General features: G+C 38.7%; 1 long non-coding RNA gene across 1 annotated transcript in view; it reads right to left on the bottom strand.

Moving 5' to 3' along the window:
- Positions 1–8,988: 8,988 nt before the first annotated feature.
- The window catches only part of LOC117079242, a 372,831-nt gene continuing 365,140 nt past the window's right edge, over positions 8,989–16,679 (bottom strand). The window contains exons 6-7 of the long non-coding RNA XR_004435333.1: positions 9,511–9,606; positions 8,989–9,156 (exon numbers count right to left, since the gene is read on the bottom strand). This is a non-coding gene — a long non-coding RNA (uncharacterized LOC117079242). The remainder of the gene's footprint in view (positions 9,157–9,510; positions 9,607–16,679) is intronic.

Genomic DNA, 16,679 nt, shown 5'->3' with positions numbered 1-16,679 from the left:
ATGAGCTATAACATATACAAAAAATGGGCTGAAACACTTCCCCCATTTACTGTGCTGCAGGCAACAGGGAGGAGAGAAGAGCTAGTACCCTTCTAGGGGCCCAGACCTCAGGGCTCCCTGAGCCAAAGCCGTAGCACAATGTAACACCCTCTTTGAAGCTCTGCAATTTCTAGCATTTGCAAGTTTTTTGGGTGCCACTGTGTTCCTCTTGTCCAGATGCCAGCACCTAAGGCAGAAGCAGGTTACAGCACACCCAGCCCAGCCATGAACTGATCATGGTTCCCACAGTTGGGGTACCTCCAGCAGCAAGCCTGGAGTGGGTCTCCAGCTGGTGAAGTGGCACAGAAAAAAACTCCTGCCTCATCATTACATCTCCTTCTCTTACTCTGATACTCTTGACTTCCTCTTATAAAAGCCCTTGTCATTATATTGAATCTGCCCATATAATATAAAGTAATCTTTATGTCTCAAAATTCTAAATTTTAATCACACCTGCGAAGTCCCATTTGCCAAGTAATGTAAAATACGTTCTAGGGATTAGGGTGTGCACATCCTTGTGTGGGTGATTATTCTACTACATAAAAGTCTTGGTGTTAATACTGGGGACTTGGGAAGAACAGATTTTAGAGCTCGGTAATGAAAATGTGGAAACAGATATCCAAGAGCCCTGAGACTGTAAGTAACTGGGGGTTCCTTATAACGTGAGAGATTAGTGTTAGTCCAGTGCCATGTGGAGGGAAAGTGGTACAAATGAAATGTCATAATTTCAAAGAAAGACACACAGGGACTGAGGTTTTTCAATTATTTAGTAGTGGCATTCGGTTATATGGTTTCTCATGTTACTTGTCACTGTTTGTTTTAATGATTCCATGAAATGGTGAACAGAACCAGAAAGCCTCAGGGCTCACCTGGGAGTATAATAAACGTGGCAAGAAGAGACAGATGTATTTTAGGAACAGTCATGGTATTTGTAAAGAATATAGTTTTGTCAGAATTTAGCTGAAAATGCTTTACGAGTTGGTAAGTTGCCAGTTTTAAGAACAATTTGGACAAAAATGTTGTAGCCCTGTCCATAGTAGACACCCAGTGAACACATTTTATGTAAACCTCCTCTGTCCCTTCTCCCTTTGCAGTTCATCTTAAAAAATAGATCATTTTAATAAATAGCTGATGAGTTTTACATCTATATGGCTTACTGAGACTTCCACATGTCTTGGTATATATTGTTTTCACAATCATGAGTTAGCCATTGATATCCATATTTAACTGGTAAAGAACTTAAGATTCAGAGAAGTTATTTCAGATTCAGATCAAGCAGCTACTTGATCAGCATCAAAGTTTCCCACTCCACATTTCTGTCCCTTTTCTGTAGGGCTCTTTAGGTAGCAAATGATAAATAAAAATGCATCAGATTCCAGTCAGAATTGCATTTAAATCAAAGTTGAATATTTTTCCTTTGTATTTCCTTTTACATCCTATGGAGGAGGCAGGCTCGTTCTCATAATAACAGGAAGCCAACTTCCTATGATTAGTGAACTCAAATTCCAGTCCACAGCATGCTTATGTGTCTCTGGATAGTTTTAGGAATGTCCATGTATGACTGAAAGCTCAGACTGGCATGATACAGAGTATTCTTGTGTTTGACAACTATCTGAAAGAGAGTATGGTACAGAGGAAGGCTAATGGACACAGAGAGACTACATCTGCCTCTTCTAAGCTGTACAACTGCGGACAACTCTTGCAGCCTTTGTGTCCTCACTTGTTAAATGAGGATAATATGTATCTCAAAGGATTCAATATATTTGAGGTAGGAGGCAGGACTCAGATGTGAAACCACAATGAGGACTAGCTCAAACAGGGCTGGGGTGACAGCAGCTTTCAATCAGACAAACCCACTAAGAATAACATGTCAATTTACTGTTGCCATGGCAACACCTGGGTGTTACCACCCCTTTCCATGGCAATACCCAATGACCCAAAAGTGCTATCCCTTTCCCTGAAGTTTCTGCATAAACCACCCCTTAATCTACATACAATTAGAATGTGGGTATAAATATGACTCCAGAACTGCCCTGAGCTGCTGCTCTCTTCCTACAGGGTAGCCCTTCTCTGCAGGAGCAGTTACGGAGCTGTAACACTGCTTCTTCAGTAAAGCTATTGTCTTCTACCTCTGGTTTGCCCTGGAAATCTTCCCAGGGCAAAGCCAAGAACCCAGTGGGCTAAGCTCCACTTTGGGGATTGCCTTCCCTGTATCATATTAAACAAGACTTTAAAACACGAAGCCCTGTCACATAGACACCTGGTGAACACATTTTATGTTAACCTCCTCTGTCCCTTCTCCCTTTGCAAAGATGCAGTAACTACAGATCAAAAAGTTATTATTTGTTCTAATCAACCTGACTTTTTGCAATTTCCCAAGAACTGAATGTTCTGTTTGACTTGGAACATGGTACACGAGTCTCCCTCCTTATATATTATCTTTCTCTTATCCTTTGCCTACTAAATTATTTTCATTTAACCAGGCTCATTTCACACAGTATTTCTGACTCACTCTATAGCAAGATGTTCATTGGATTCCCCTCACACCTGCAGCTTCCTTCTCACTTTGCTGTAGTCACATTGGATTTTACTGTCTCTGACCCAGGCTGTCCTGTGGGCTTCTTGGACAGCACTCATTCTTATCTGTCCCCTCATTCTCAGTGCAATGCTTACCACTCATTACCAGTTCAGTCCTCTGAGAGATCAAATGAATGAAAGAAATGTCATCCCTGTCTTCAAATAGCTCACAGTCTAAAAGGGGAGATAGGCAAAAAACAAACACTAAACCAAAGGGGATGAAATTTTATTTAGGCAACTTGAATAAAATGCTATGAGAACACAGAGGAGAATGATTTACTCTGACATGGGAGAGAACAGCCTCTAGAAGATACAATATATGGATGCAGGTTTAAGTGCCCAAAGAAGCAAAGTCCATCTCTCCAAGGATACCAGCAGTGAAGACTTAGATTCATCAACAAATAAACGAAAGATGGCAACCTATGTAAGAAGATAAGGGAGCTGGTGTGGCTGAAGGTCAGATGTTTAGGCAGTTGGGAGAATAGGAGGAGATGCAGCTGAGAGCCCCTTGAGAAGACTGGAAATACCTGAGTATTATCGGCTAAGTGAGTGGGGAAAACAATGGCATAAGAACTGAAGATCCCTATTCCAACCCCTCTCTCTCTCCTTCCTCTCTCCCTTCTTGACTCTCTCTGTCCCTCTACCTACCAGCCATCTTTCTTTGTCTATCTCTCTCTCTGTTTCTTTCTCCGTGCCTCAGTTTCTCTGTCTTTGTCTATCTCTCTATTTTCTCTGTATATGTGTCTCTATATCCCTGTCTTTATCTCCCATCACTTTGCAGGCAAGGAAGATAGTAGAGAGATGGTTTAGGTTGAGTAGGTTGGTAAAACTGAAGTCATTCAATTCATCTCATAAATTTTATCTCCAAAAAATTATCTTATTTAGCATCTGCTGAGTGTTTTTCTGCCCAGAGACTATACACAGAACCTTTAACTGAGACTGGGTCTGATCCTAGTCACATCTTGGAGTATTGCCTAAACCTCCAAATCCCATTTATATGTCATTTTAGAAGGATAGATTGGAATCCAACACTCAGAAATGAACATGTTAAACTCCTCTGCTGCTGAGTCAACCACAAGCCAAACTTACTTTGCAGCTAACACTTCATAATAGTTATGTGCTCAATAAATGTCCACTCCGAATATGGATTTCACAAAAATGCAACACTATAGCCACCCCAAGGGTTTATGATCCATAATTCATTTTGGAAAATTGCTTGATTCACTTGAAGCAGTAAAATCTGAGAACTTCATGGCTCATAATAATGTCAGAGAAAGCAATCTCCCATGCTAACTGTGTGCAGAGAATTAAAGCCACACTATCTAAACACTGCACCAATCTCGTCCCCACACAAATCAAGAGCGACCCACCCCTGAACACTCTGAGGAGTAAAAATCAAGGCCAATTCATGTTTTATCATCTGAAAACCAGGGAATGTGCTGATATAAGCCTTCCAAAGGAAATAAGTCGTCAAAGAAAAATGGATTCTAGTTTCAATTTTTCGTGACTCTAATTGGGTTCCCATTTGACCTCAACTTATTTTCCAGCCACAATTCTTGACTCTTTTATTTTATACCCACATCATTTGTTTCCCTAACAAAAGAGCTTCTCAGATTTCTTAGAATGAAGTGTGTTTCTACTCATTTCCAAGCATTTACACAAATGAATACCCCTCCTTACAATACACCTATTCATTCTTCAAAGTCAAATTTAATGCTACTTCCTTCAGGAACTCTACCATATGACATTATAATTAGTGGTCTCTTGAGGGCAGGAGCTGTCTATTAAACTTATTGGTACGTAACAGCTGCTTACCTATATTTTTTATCTTGGTTTTATTTGATGTGCTCTAAATGTTAGACACACAGGTAATATAATTTTGTAGTAGATAAGACTTTAATCCAACAACACTATTTGATAGATTTGAAAGAAAAGGCAAGAAAAATCAAGACATTTAATCAAGATAAGTGATAGAAGAGGCATAACCAAACTGTCCACCTCTTTTTGGCAGAATGCCTGACTCTCAGTTAAGTATTTAGCTCGACCATGGCATTTTGCATTCTTTCAGAAGGATAAAATGAGACAATGATGCAAAGTGGTTAGCATTGTGCCTGGCACATATTTAGTGCATCTACTAGATGATACTTGTTGTTTGTATGTCATATTATTGCTATCACTGCCACTAGCTGGGCACCTGCTTTACATTTCAAAATTTTGCATCTTCTTTTCATAAAAACACTACAAAGTAAATATTATCCTTAACTTATATACAAGAGAATAGAGGCTCATAGTTTCAAAAACTCTTGCAAAGGTCACCCTGTTACATAGGCAGTATTCAAACCTCATTAACTTTTATTGTTTTTTACTCAAATGTCCTTTCTTCATCTCTCCCAGCTCACATTGCCTTCCCATCCAGAGGAGAGTTTGGGCTGAATATCTAATCTCTGGAGAGATTTGTGGTCCTGCATTCTATAATGCTATTGTCTTCCTGGGTAACGGAATGTGTCCTGAGTCAAGGAGCCTTGCCTAGGGATTGGACAGTGGCTGCCTCCAGGGCACTGCACATTTGTTAAAGAGCTCAGTTGCAGAGCAAGTCATTTATCTCGTTCTGGTTTTGATCAGTCTAATTATTCATGAAATGATTCATCACAAAAATAATGTATTAGAATGAAAACATCCTTAAAACAAAGCAAAACAAAACATCAAGCTTCAGCAACTGCAGTTTTCAAGGTTGCCGTCTTGATGGTGCTCCTGCAGTGCCTTTGGATGCAAGGAAACCAGTCTCACCATTCAGTCAGATGTTTTTCTCACGAGGGGAGAGGAATCGCATGAGCTCTTGGACAAATATTTAGTGAGCACCTGCTAAGTAAAGCATATGGAATGCATGATGGATGATACAGAGAAACATAATGCAAATCTCTTGCCTTCAAAGACTTCGAACCCCTAGCACTATAAAACATTGCTGAAGGGAGAATAATTTGTTTTACTTACTTTGGGAAATTGACAGAAAGTACTAAATCGAAGCGTAATCTACCCTCTGGATCAGGAACTGCACTCTGAAATATACGTCCAGGGGCAATGAGTACACATGCCCTCAGAGACTTCAGAACATCTGAAGCAGCTTTGTTTATAACAGCCAAAAACAGGGAGGGAGGAAATCATCAACACTAGAATTGTGAACAAACTGTGATCTAGTCATACAGTGAAAAATAATCAGAAACAAACAAAACAAACTACTGATACACATATCAACGTGGATAAGTTTTATAGTCTGAATATTGAGGAAAACAAGCCAGGTGTGAAGAGGCACATATTTTATGATTCTGTTCACATGAAATACAAGGAAAAGTAAAACTAATCTAGTGGAAGTCAATATAATAGTTACCTCAGTGTAGTGAAGTGTTAACTGGGAAGATGAATGAATATTTCAGGGATACTGCAAAAGTTCTGTGTCTTGATCTCTGTGCTACATAGGCAGTATTCAAACCTCATTCTATATGTATGCAAATCTCTATCCAGAAGATACATTGAGCTGTACCCTCAATATCTGCGCACTTTGTATATATGTATGGTATACCTCAATAACAAAAAAAAAAAAAAAAAAAAGAAAGCAAACAAGGCCTTGCGCGGTGGCTCACACCTGTAATTGCAGCACTTTGGCAGGCTGGGGAGGGTGGTTCACAAGGTCAGGAGATCGAGACCATCCTGGCTAACATGGTGAAACCCCGTCTCTACTAAAAATACAAGGCGGGCATGGTGGCGGGCGCCTGTAGTCCCAGCTACTCAGGAAGCTGAGGCAAGAGAATAGTGTGAACCCGGGGGGTGGAGCTTGCAGTGAGCCCAGATAGCGCCACTGCACTCTAGCCTGGGTGACAGAGCGAGACTCCGTCTCAGAAAAAAAAATAAAATAAAAGAAAGAAAGAAAGGAAAGAAAAGAAAAGAAAGAATAAAACACACTTGGATGTCCAGATGCTTAGATCAGAAACACTGAGATCTGCTAATTCTCTCATGTATTTTATATATGATAATTTTTGAAAACAATTTATGGTTGTAATCATTGCATGATATGCTTTACTAATAACTACTTCTTATTTCATTTATTTAATTCTTGAAAATATCTATAGAGGCCTGCACCCTCTACAGTTGGAAGAGATGATATGACTTAAATTTCACTCTAGATGACACTGGAAGTCAGATTGGGCAGTTACAAAATTGTTACCAGAAGCACTGGGGGCAGAGGTGCACAGTTAATGGGGTCATGGGGCTGTTAACACAAGAGCTGAGCTTTTAGGAGGAAAGTCGTTATTTTAGAGACAGGGTATGATTCACCTAGCCTAGGAAATCCGGAAGTAGAAGTTGATTTTCTCCTGATAAGGTGAGTGCGCTGCTTTTGAAGCCACAAACCTGTGGATATCCTTGATCCGTGTTTCTAATCTTGAGAGGCAGCATTAAGTTATGCCAGTACAGGGGCCTGAGGGAGCTTTGGGACTTAAACGAATGGTGTTTGTGTTGTAGTCCCATAAGCACTTTTAGCATGTGTGGCCTGTAAACCTGAACACTCTGAGCTCCACCTTCTACAGCTGTGGAATGAGAACAAAACTGCCTGCAAAATTGTTTCCCAAGACATAAAGATATAAACTCAAACAACTTAGTGTGATTTATATGAATTTTTATGAGTTGCTCTCAATGATTTTCTAACTTCATTTTTTGTCTGTGCTTCTCAGTTATTTATGGAGGGCTCTTGGATAGCCAACACCCTGCCAGAGGCTAGAGATTGTGAGAAGGACAGAATGGAGCTATGTTCTGGTGGAAGGTAGATAGATGATAGCTAAACAAATAAGAAAATATTGTAATTCCAAAGAGGGCTAAATGCTATGAAATTTTTAAATGCAGGACTTGTGAAAGAGGGGCAGAAGGGTGGCTGACAATATTTTAGGTTGGGTGGTTGAAGAAGGTCTCTCTAAGAAAGTAATATTTGAGCTGAGCTCTTTGGTAGATATCTTTTGAATCTTACCCCTCATTCTCTCCATCTCTCTCACTAAAGCTTTAGCAATCAGCTTCATAGACTACAAGCCAACATTTCCTTGCCTCAGATACACCTAGCACCTCTTCTATTCTATTCAGTGTGTCTCTGAAGTTGCAGTGTAAAATGCCTGCAGAAAACCATTATACCTTCACAGATGTATAAACCAAGAAGAACAAGAGAATTAACAAACCAAGGCCAACCCTTGACCAATGGCATATGTCATTCAGAAGATAAATGTTCCTTCTTTTTATTCTTTTGGTGGGCAAATGTAAGGTTCATTCTACATGGCTTTTCAACAGTCACTGAGCTCAAACTGTCACAGTAGAAACTGGCTTAACAGTGTTCTTCTTCTTCCCTGTCTCACACTTACCATTTACTAAACTCTTCAGATAATGCATCCAGGCTAAACTACCTGCATGAAAGTCTGTATCTGAGGCTCTGTTTTCTGGCAAATATTAAGAAAGAGCCAGCAATGCATAAATGAGGGGAGAAAGTTGTCTAGGAGGAGGAAACAGCAATTAAAAATGCCTTGAGACTTACTTTGCCTATCAAAAACCTGACTTTCTCAAGGCCCAGGGGGTTCCACAACCACAGATGGAATAGAATAATGAATTTTATGACTTGAAGGAATCAGGGCCCCCCAGTCTTTGGCATATTGGAGGAAAAGAAGGCCACAGTAGCCTAAGTGAAGGCAAAGGAAAGTGAAAGAGTATGTGGAGAATTCAGCAAGCAGCAGCTCACACAGTCTTACAGGCCCAAGTAAGAAATATGAAAAGCCAGAATATTTTCCCTTCACTGTACTTCTCATTAGTTCTAAATATTCCACTCTCTTTGATCCCTTCACATGGCTCATTCGGGCCCTTCCTACATGCAAAGTCTCATCTTCTCCCCTCTTCCCCACATCCTCTTTGTTCTGTCCGTCTTGGATATATTTATTGTCTTTGAACTTTTCTAAATGTTTTTGATCATAGTCTATAACTTTGCATATGCTGTTTTCTATTCCTTGAGTATCCTGTTCTCCTTGCAAACGTATTTGCTGGATAATGGATAATGGCTATTACCTTTTTAGAGTCTTCTTGAAAGCAACTTTTTCAGGAAATAATCCAGTGATCCTTCTCTCACAAAAACTTATATATTCCTGCTAGGAATCATCATATTTTCCTGAATGTTTTCATTATTTCCTATTCTTTTGACTTCAAAAATTATTTGACATTCTTTTCTATCACATTATAAACTCCCTGAGTGATAATGTTTTCTTAATCACTGTTGTGAATCTGAGGACTGAGTTAACTGTAGGTACCTGTCTTTGTCCATTCAGGTTGCTATAAAAAAATGCCATAGATTGTTTGGCTTATAAACTACAGAAATTTATTTCTCACTGTTTTGAAGGCTGGGAAGTTAAAGGTCAAGGCCATGGAAGATCAGTGTTGGTGAGGGCCCACATTCTGCTCCATAGAGGGCACTGCTTTCATTGTGCCCTCACATGGTGGAAGGGACTAAAGAATACTCTGAATCTTTTATAGAAAAGCACTAATCAGAGGCCATAAAATCCTAATACCATCACCTTAGGGGTCAGGGTTTCAGCAGATATATTTAGGAGGGACACAAACGTTCAGACTATAGCAGTATTTATCCATATCTCATACAATAAAAACAAGTACTGATATGGTCTGAATGTTTGTGACCCTGCCAGACACAATGTATTATATTGTATATATGTAATTGGTTATGTATGTGACTTCATTGTTGTCTCTGTTCCTTGGCACTTGTTGATATTTCTGCCTGAAAAGTCCCTTTCCCTTCTAACTGTGACAATACTCCATGAAGGCCTAACTGAAATTTTGCCACTTAGTGAGATCTTTTCTTACCCATAGGTGAGTCAGTTTCACTGGCAGACTCCATAATTTGGCCATCAGACCTCTGTTTCCAATCCCAGTCTCCATTTTCTGATTCTTCTTTAAAGACTGTAAAAAGTGAAAATTCCATTTATCCAATCCCCTCTCCATGAGGTCATATAAACATAAATGGAATTCTTCTCATACTCCTTTCTTCTTGATTTCTTGCTCCTGTCTCAGTAGGGGCCTGAGGCATTAAGCATTAGCCACTCTGCAAGCAAGAGGTGAGAAGCATGAAGATTAAGCCAATATGCCAATGATAGAAGAGAAGAACTATTGAAAGGGCATGGGTTCTTGATGGTAGTACCAAACACCTGCACCAGTCCTAAATTGCCTGTTTCTGGACTTGCTCTTGAGCCAAAAAAAATACCCCACCTCTTTGTTTTTGTGAAATATCAGAGATAAATATGTTGTCTGTATTGAAATTCCACCACATGCAAAGGTATAAAGAACTGAATACTTTAAAAGATTTTGGAGATCATATGAAGCATTAAGAAATAGAGTATTGTTTAGTGAAGCAATAAGAAATAGAGGATGAACTACAAAAAGAAGCAGTAATGTAAGAAGCTTAAGAGTTTTGGGTAACAAGAAAAGATTGATGGAAAATAAAGAGGCAAACCAAAAGTAAGTAATTCATTTCAATGTACATTTTTCACAACAGAGATTCCTTACCAATATGTCAAAGATATTTGAAATATAGACTAGGCACAGTGGCTTATTCCTGTAATACCAGCACTTTCAGAGGCTGAGGCAGGAGGATCACTTGAGTCCAGGGGTTTGAGACTAGCCTTGGCAACATGGCAAAACCTCATCTCTACAAAAAAAATAATAATTAACTGGGCATAGTGGCACGTAGTTATAGTCCCAACTCTTAGGAGGCTGAGGTGGGAGGATCAACTGATCCTGGCTCGAGGCTGTGGTAAGCTGTGATGGTACCACTGCACTCCAGCCTGGGTGACAGAGTAAGACCCTGTCTCAGTCAATAATATATTAATTATTTAAAAGTAATCTTTATGAATATAAGTCATTGTAATCCATATATTTCATGATTCTCAGCTAATTTAATATTAAGTTCCAAGCCTGCTAACAGAAGGAGGAATCTTCCCTGCTACATTTTTGTACAATATACTCAGTAATGCAAGTAGTTTATCTAAGTGGTTTTGGCTTAACAAATTGCATGAGAATTATTTGCTGTTGGTATTTTGATTCTTGGAAATTTTGAACATTTCTAGATGAAGCAAAAATATGTTAAAACTCTACGAAACATAACTGGCATTTATAGAGATACAAAGTTTCATTCTAGGCTCAATTAATTATAAGGACTTATCTGCCCTCATGAAATGACATTCGGCTGTTATGAAGGATGCTGGCCAGTCTCCTATGGGTCAATGACTAGCCTCTCACTTTCTTGAATGAATATTCCTGGTTTTATTGTCAAATTTATCCCAATTTAAATCATAGCTCTTCCACTGTGTAATGTACGTTAAGCTCCTTGAGTCTTAAGTTTCCTCAAAGTGCAAAAAGTGGGATAACGACAATCCAATGAGATAACACATATCAAGCAGCTCATACAGTTTCACACTGTGAGTTAAATGGTAGATTTCTATCTCTGGATGAGATCCCTGTGGTCTAGCAACCCCAGCAGAATGCAGCAGGTCTAAACATTATGGCTTGATGCACATTCCTAGACTGTATTGCAGCTAGACTTGAATCATCACACCACAGCTATGAGTGATGGTACAGTGATGAGGACCACCTAAATCACCCTGAAAAGTGCCTAAGCATAAGAGAGCAGAATGCAATTAGGAAACTATTGGGGTTGATGAAGAGAAAGGAATGCTTAATAGAAAAACTCAAATGTTGTTCATTATTCAAGGTAGGCTAGTTAACGAAGACTTACTGAGGCAATGCTGCATGCCAGGCTCAGTCCTGGGCTCCAGGATACAGAAACTGATAAAGGAGACCAGACATTGGCTTTAAGAGGCTTCCTTGGGGTGGAGTAAGAATAAGATAAATATAAACACAAAGCGAAGGGAGCACACGTTGTTTGTGGTGTGGACACTACTTTCAGTGAGTGATCCTTTCTGAGAAGTAACATTTGAGTGGTAACATAAGCAATAAGAAAGGGGCAGCCACAGCAACATCTAGGGCAGAACCCTTCTGCAGAGGGATTAGTGGTCCTGAGAACTTGGCATGATCTAGAGTCAGAGAAAAAGTACTAGTGTGGCTGGAGCCAAGTGAACAAGGGGAGCCCAGAGGAGATGAGCTCCCAGAGATGAGAGGACATGGTTCTCTAAGACTCTTATGGCAACATTAGGAGGTTTGGATGTTATTCTAAGTGTAATGGAAAGTTTTAGAAGGGCTCAGCAGAGGTGATAACATTTATACTCTGAAGCTCAGGTTGATGAATGGAGAAGAGTGCAGTGTGAAAGGAGGCTATGACAGAAGTTTTTTCTCCAGGTCAAGACATCGTGACAATCACTAAGGAGATGCAGAGTAACCCTATGAATTAAAGTTACTTAAATCAACCAATTCCTCTTTGGATACAAATTTAATAAACACACTATAGATTACATGCACATCTACAGTTATATTTATTTATATGTGTATTTCTATATGTCTATATATCTATATCTGTATTTATATGTAAATTTTTATATTTTCTCTATATTTATAGATATATTTATATCCATCCATCTATCTATCTATCATCTATCCATCCTTCTATCCATACAGTCGGCCCTTGGACAACATGGGGGTTAGGGCACTATATCTTTACACATTTGAAAATTCGTGTATAACCACTGACTCCCAAAAACTTAACTACTAATAGCCTACTGTTGACAGAAAATCTGACCAATGAATAAATCATCAGTTAACACATATTTTGGATGTAATATATATTTTATATGGCATTCTTACAATAAAGTAAGCTAAAGAAAAGAAAATGTTATTAAGAAAATCATAAAGAAGATAAAATATATTTACTGTTTTTTAAATGGAATTAATTTATCATAAAGGTCTTTAGCTTCATTATCTTCATATTACATAGGCTGAGGAAGGAGAGAAAGAGAAGAGGTTGGTCTTGATGTCTCAGTGACAGCAGAGGCAGAAGAAAATCCACATGAGTAGATCTTTGCAGTTAGTTCAATCCCATGTTGTTCAAGAGTCAACTTTACATAAACATATATACATGGCTTAGTCAGTTTGGGGCTGCTGTAACAAAGTATTGTAGACTGAAAAATTTTTAACCAACAGAAATTTATTGCTCATAGCTCTAGAGGTTAGGAAGTCCAAAGTGGAGGTGCCAGCAGATACAGTTTCTGGTAAGACCTCACTCTGCCTCAGGGACAGTGCCTGCTTGCTGTGTCCTCACATGGTCAGGGCCAGACAAGTTACCTCCAGCCTTTTTTATAAAGTCACTAATCTCATTCACGAGGGAAACCCTCATGACCTAGTCACCTCCCAAGGGCTCCACCTCTTAATATCAACAGATTGGGGATTACATTAAAAAAATGAATTTTAGAGGGACACAAACATTCTGACCATTGCAATGTACACATACATATATATCCATGTGCATGCATGTGCCATTTATAAAAAATGCAAACAAACACTGCCTCAATATATGGCAATATTAAAATGGTGAAATTTTAGATGTCAAAATGCCTTTGTAATTATGCTTTTTAGGAGTCCTTATCTTTTAGAGAAATATACTGATATTCTTTTCTAGGTGGAACAATATAATATCTGGGTTTAATCCAAATGAAAGTATGAGGAAGGGGGTGAGTGTGGATATAAATAAATAACATTGGCTATAAAATGTTAATTGTTAAAGTTGAGTGATGGATACATCAAGTTTTTTTATTGTGTCTAATTTGGTATCTGTTTAATATGTTCCAAAATAAAAACAGAGAGAGAAAAAAAGTATGTGTCTCTCACCCTCCCTCTCTGTCTCTACGGTATGTGAGGGGAGAGGGGGGAGAGAGAGAGAGAGAGAGAGAGAGAGAGAGAGAATGATACAGTGGTATGTGGGGTTTTCAGTACTTGAATGGCACCTGAGGTTATGATAAGATGTTGTTAGAGTCTAGAATGTTTTAGATTCAGAGTGAACAGAAATTTCTGTTGGGTGTCTAAGTCCCTGAGATTCTGGGACAACTATTTTACTCTGTAGGCTGTGCTGAGCCACTTCAAGTTTTTTGATCAGGAGGCCCGTATGATCAGCTGTGTTCGGGGCTACAGCTGATGGCGCAGGATTAAAGCCAAGAGCTCTGGCACTTTTTTCAACATAGGATGGCAACTTTGAGGAGTACCACGCCTTAGTTTTAAAACTGTGTTTTGATCCCAATATGCCAGGAGCTTGCCAACCTCAACTTGCCCATAATGTAATGTCTGTGATTAGCAATCAAGCACAAGATGAGGAAGCTAGCTTCCTCAATGAATTAATACGCTAAAATTTCATCAGCTATGAAAGCCTTAACCCATTCAGGCATTGTTAAACAAAGGCACTCTCTGGTTGCCTGCCTTTCCACTTAAGGTCCAGTGTAATTTGCTTTTCTCATTCACTTACCGGAAGTATATAAAATATCCTAGACAGCAAAATGCCTCCCTGAAGAGTGTTAAGTATCAATCTTCTTCATTTGCCTGTTTTTGGAGAAATCTGAGCTGCACTCTGGATAGAAATTGTAAACTCCTGGGAGCCCAGACATTTCTTTGATTTTCTCTTTAGTGTCTCACTGCTTCTCTCAGATCCATTAATGAAACAGTCGGCATACATCTGAAGAAGAGGTTATTTAGACGATGTGTTTAGAAGCACACCTTACAGAAACTCTCCTGTATTTCTTTTATCATAAGACTTGTTTGTCTGAGGTAGCCTCTCATGCACCTCAGATAACCTCCAGTGAAATACCGCTTTAGGCATATCACTCTTTTTTCCACTGCCACTTTGTAAAAGCCTCAAAGACAGGCAACTGAATGTACTAGCTAAAAGTTTGTTTTCGAGGCTGGGACAGTTATAAGTCTAAAACTCAACCGTGCTACTTAGAATTAATGCAATGTTTTAAAGACTTATCTTATTGATCTCTAACATAGGGAAAGTAGGACTTTTTCATAAAATTGTTGTCATCAGCTGTGAAAGCCCTGACTCATCCAGGCATTGTCAAAAAAAAGGCACACTTGAAGTGCCTACTTTTCCACTTAAAGTCCAGTGTAATTTGCTTCGTAAGTTGAAGTCCAGTGTAACCATGCTTCATATGTTGCATGATATGAAGCATGTAAACTAGTTACCAGGAAATCTAGCCTGTGGTGAGCAGTCAATAAATGTTATAATTCTCAGCTATTATTTTTATCAGCCAGTGTCACAAAGTCACATATGCATGCCAATGATATGCATAAGTGGAATTGCATTAGTTAAAATAATCAATACGTATTTTAAGTTTTAACATGTGTAAACACAACAGGAAAGCTGGTTAGAATGCAGCTTCCCCTGCATTTCTGGCAGCCACCAGGCTAATGGCTATGTTACTAACTCTCAGACTATGCATTCAGTAGCAAGAATCTACATCTCAAGTATTGCGGAGAATTATTTTAAACATAAAAAATTAACTTGTGGAATAGTGGAGTTTATAATTTGTATTATACTGAGGCATTATGTTAATAAGTACTGGACCATCAGTTTTGTGTATAGTCTTTGTTTATCCAGTTAGCATTAGGATACGTAAGAACTAGTATTAAAGTTAGAGACTACTATTTGTCTGGCATAATGAGGGGAGGTGAAAAAGCAGTGATTCAGGGGAGAAGGCAGGGATTTTATGAAAAAGATAATGGAAATGCCTGGTCATGGCACTAGCCATGTCATCTCAGGCCGCACACTAACCTATGGAGCCTGGCTTTTCTAGGCTGTAGAATATGGTTAGTAATGTCTGTATCATAGAGCATTCATGATGAATCAATGGATGACTCTTAAAGGTACTAGCACTGGTACTGAAAATAGAAATCACTTAAGAAATCACGGCTTACACCCCTACCTCCTCACCTATTCTATCTACCTCTGACAAGAGCATTTCAAGAATTTTTAGCACAGCCTAAGCAACCCTCGACTATCTAAGGGAGAGCATAAAGTATAATATAATTAAGAAGCAGAAAGAGAAGGCAGCTCATTGCATCCCTCACATTTACCCTGGGCTTGCCAAGTGCCAGGCTCCAAAGATGCAAAGCCCTATGCGGGCCTTCAAATAGTCTGTTGCATTGTCTGCTTCTCATTCCTGTATCCCAGTGACGCCAGGTGGTGTGGTGCTTGGACACATACCGTCTCTGAGTCCTAGGGTAGCCAGAATGACCTTCTCCTTTCTCTTCTCCAGTGTCCGAATTCAGTGTGACACTGAAAATAAAAGACAGGGAAAATAAAAGACACTGAAAATAAAAGACAGGGAAAATAGAGACATCCTGCCCAGTTTGCAAGATTTTCTATTTTGTGACATCCTGCCCAGTTTGCAAGATTTTCTATTTTATGACTCATAAAATCAATCAGTTTCTCACATTTGTTTTTTTAAAAAAATCATGATAATCAGTGCATATTTATTGCAGAAAAGCAGAATGTGCAAAGTAAAAATTGCCCATATTAAAGATTTAGACATATGGAAGTGTGTGTGTGTATGCGTATTGTGTGTGCATATGTATGTGTTCTCTTAGTTAAGAATACACTTTCACATTATGATTACTTATGTCTTTAATGCAGAATGAATATATTGTCTTTGTTAAAATATATACTTCAAAGTTAGGCAGAGCCGAATTAACATTCCTGCTTTATCACTCTCTGTACATGCAACTTTGAGCAAGTTGCTTAATAAATCTAAGTCACAATTTTGTAGATTTAATAAAATGTGTATGAAACATTTTATACAGATAATTACAAATAAAAAATTAAATATATGCCACATATTGTCAGTTTTATTAACAGTTCTTCTGTATTTCTTCATATTTCTGGAATTCTTTAAAATCACATTGTCACTGGCTGTACAATATTCTTTTCTGAGCCTGGCACAAAATGAGCACCATGTAAAAAGCTGCAAATAAGCAAATGTATGATAATTTACTTAAACATCAATTTCTAAAAGCTTTGCCAGTATTATAGCTAAAAATAA

This window comes from Trachypithecus francoisi, unplaced genomic scaffold (assembly GCF_009764315.1).
Source record: "Trachypithecus francoisi isolate TF-2019V2 unplaced genomic scaffold, Tfra_2.0 Lachesis_group7, whole genome shotgun sequence".
NCBI lineage: Eukaryota > Metazoa > Chordata > Mammalia > Primates > Cercopithecidae > Trachypithecus > Trachypithecus francoisi.
Note: the sequence above shows the minus strand (reverse complement) of the source record. Positions and strands in the feature narration are given on the sequence as shown.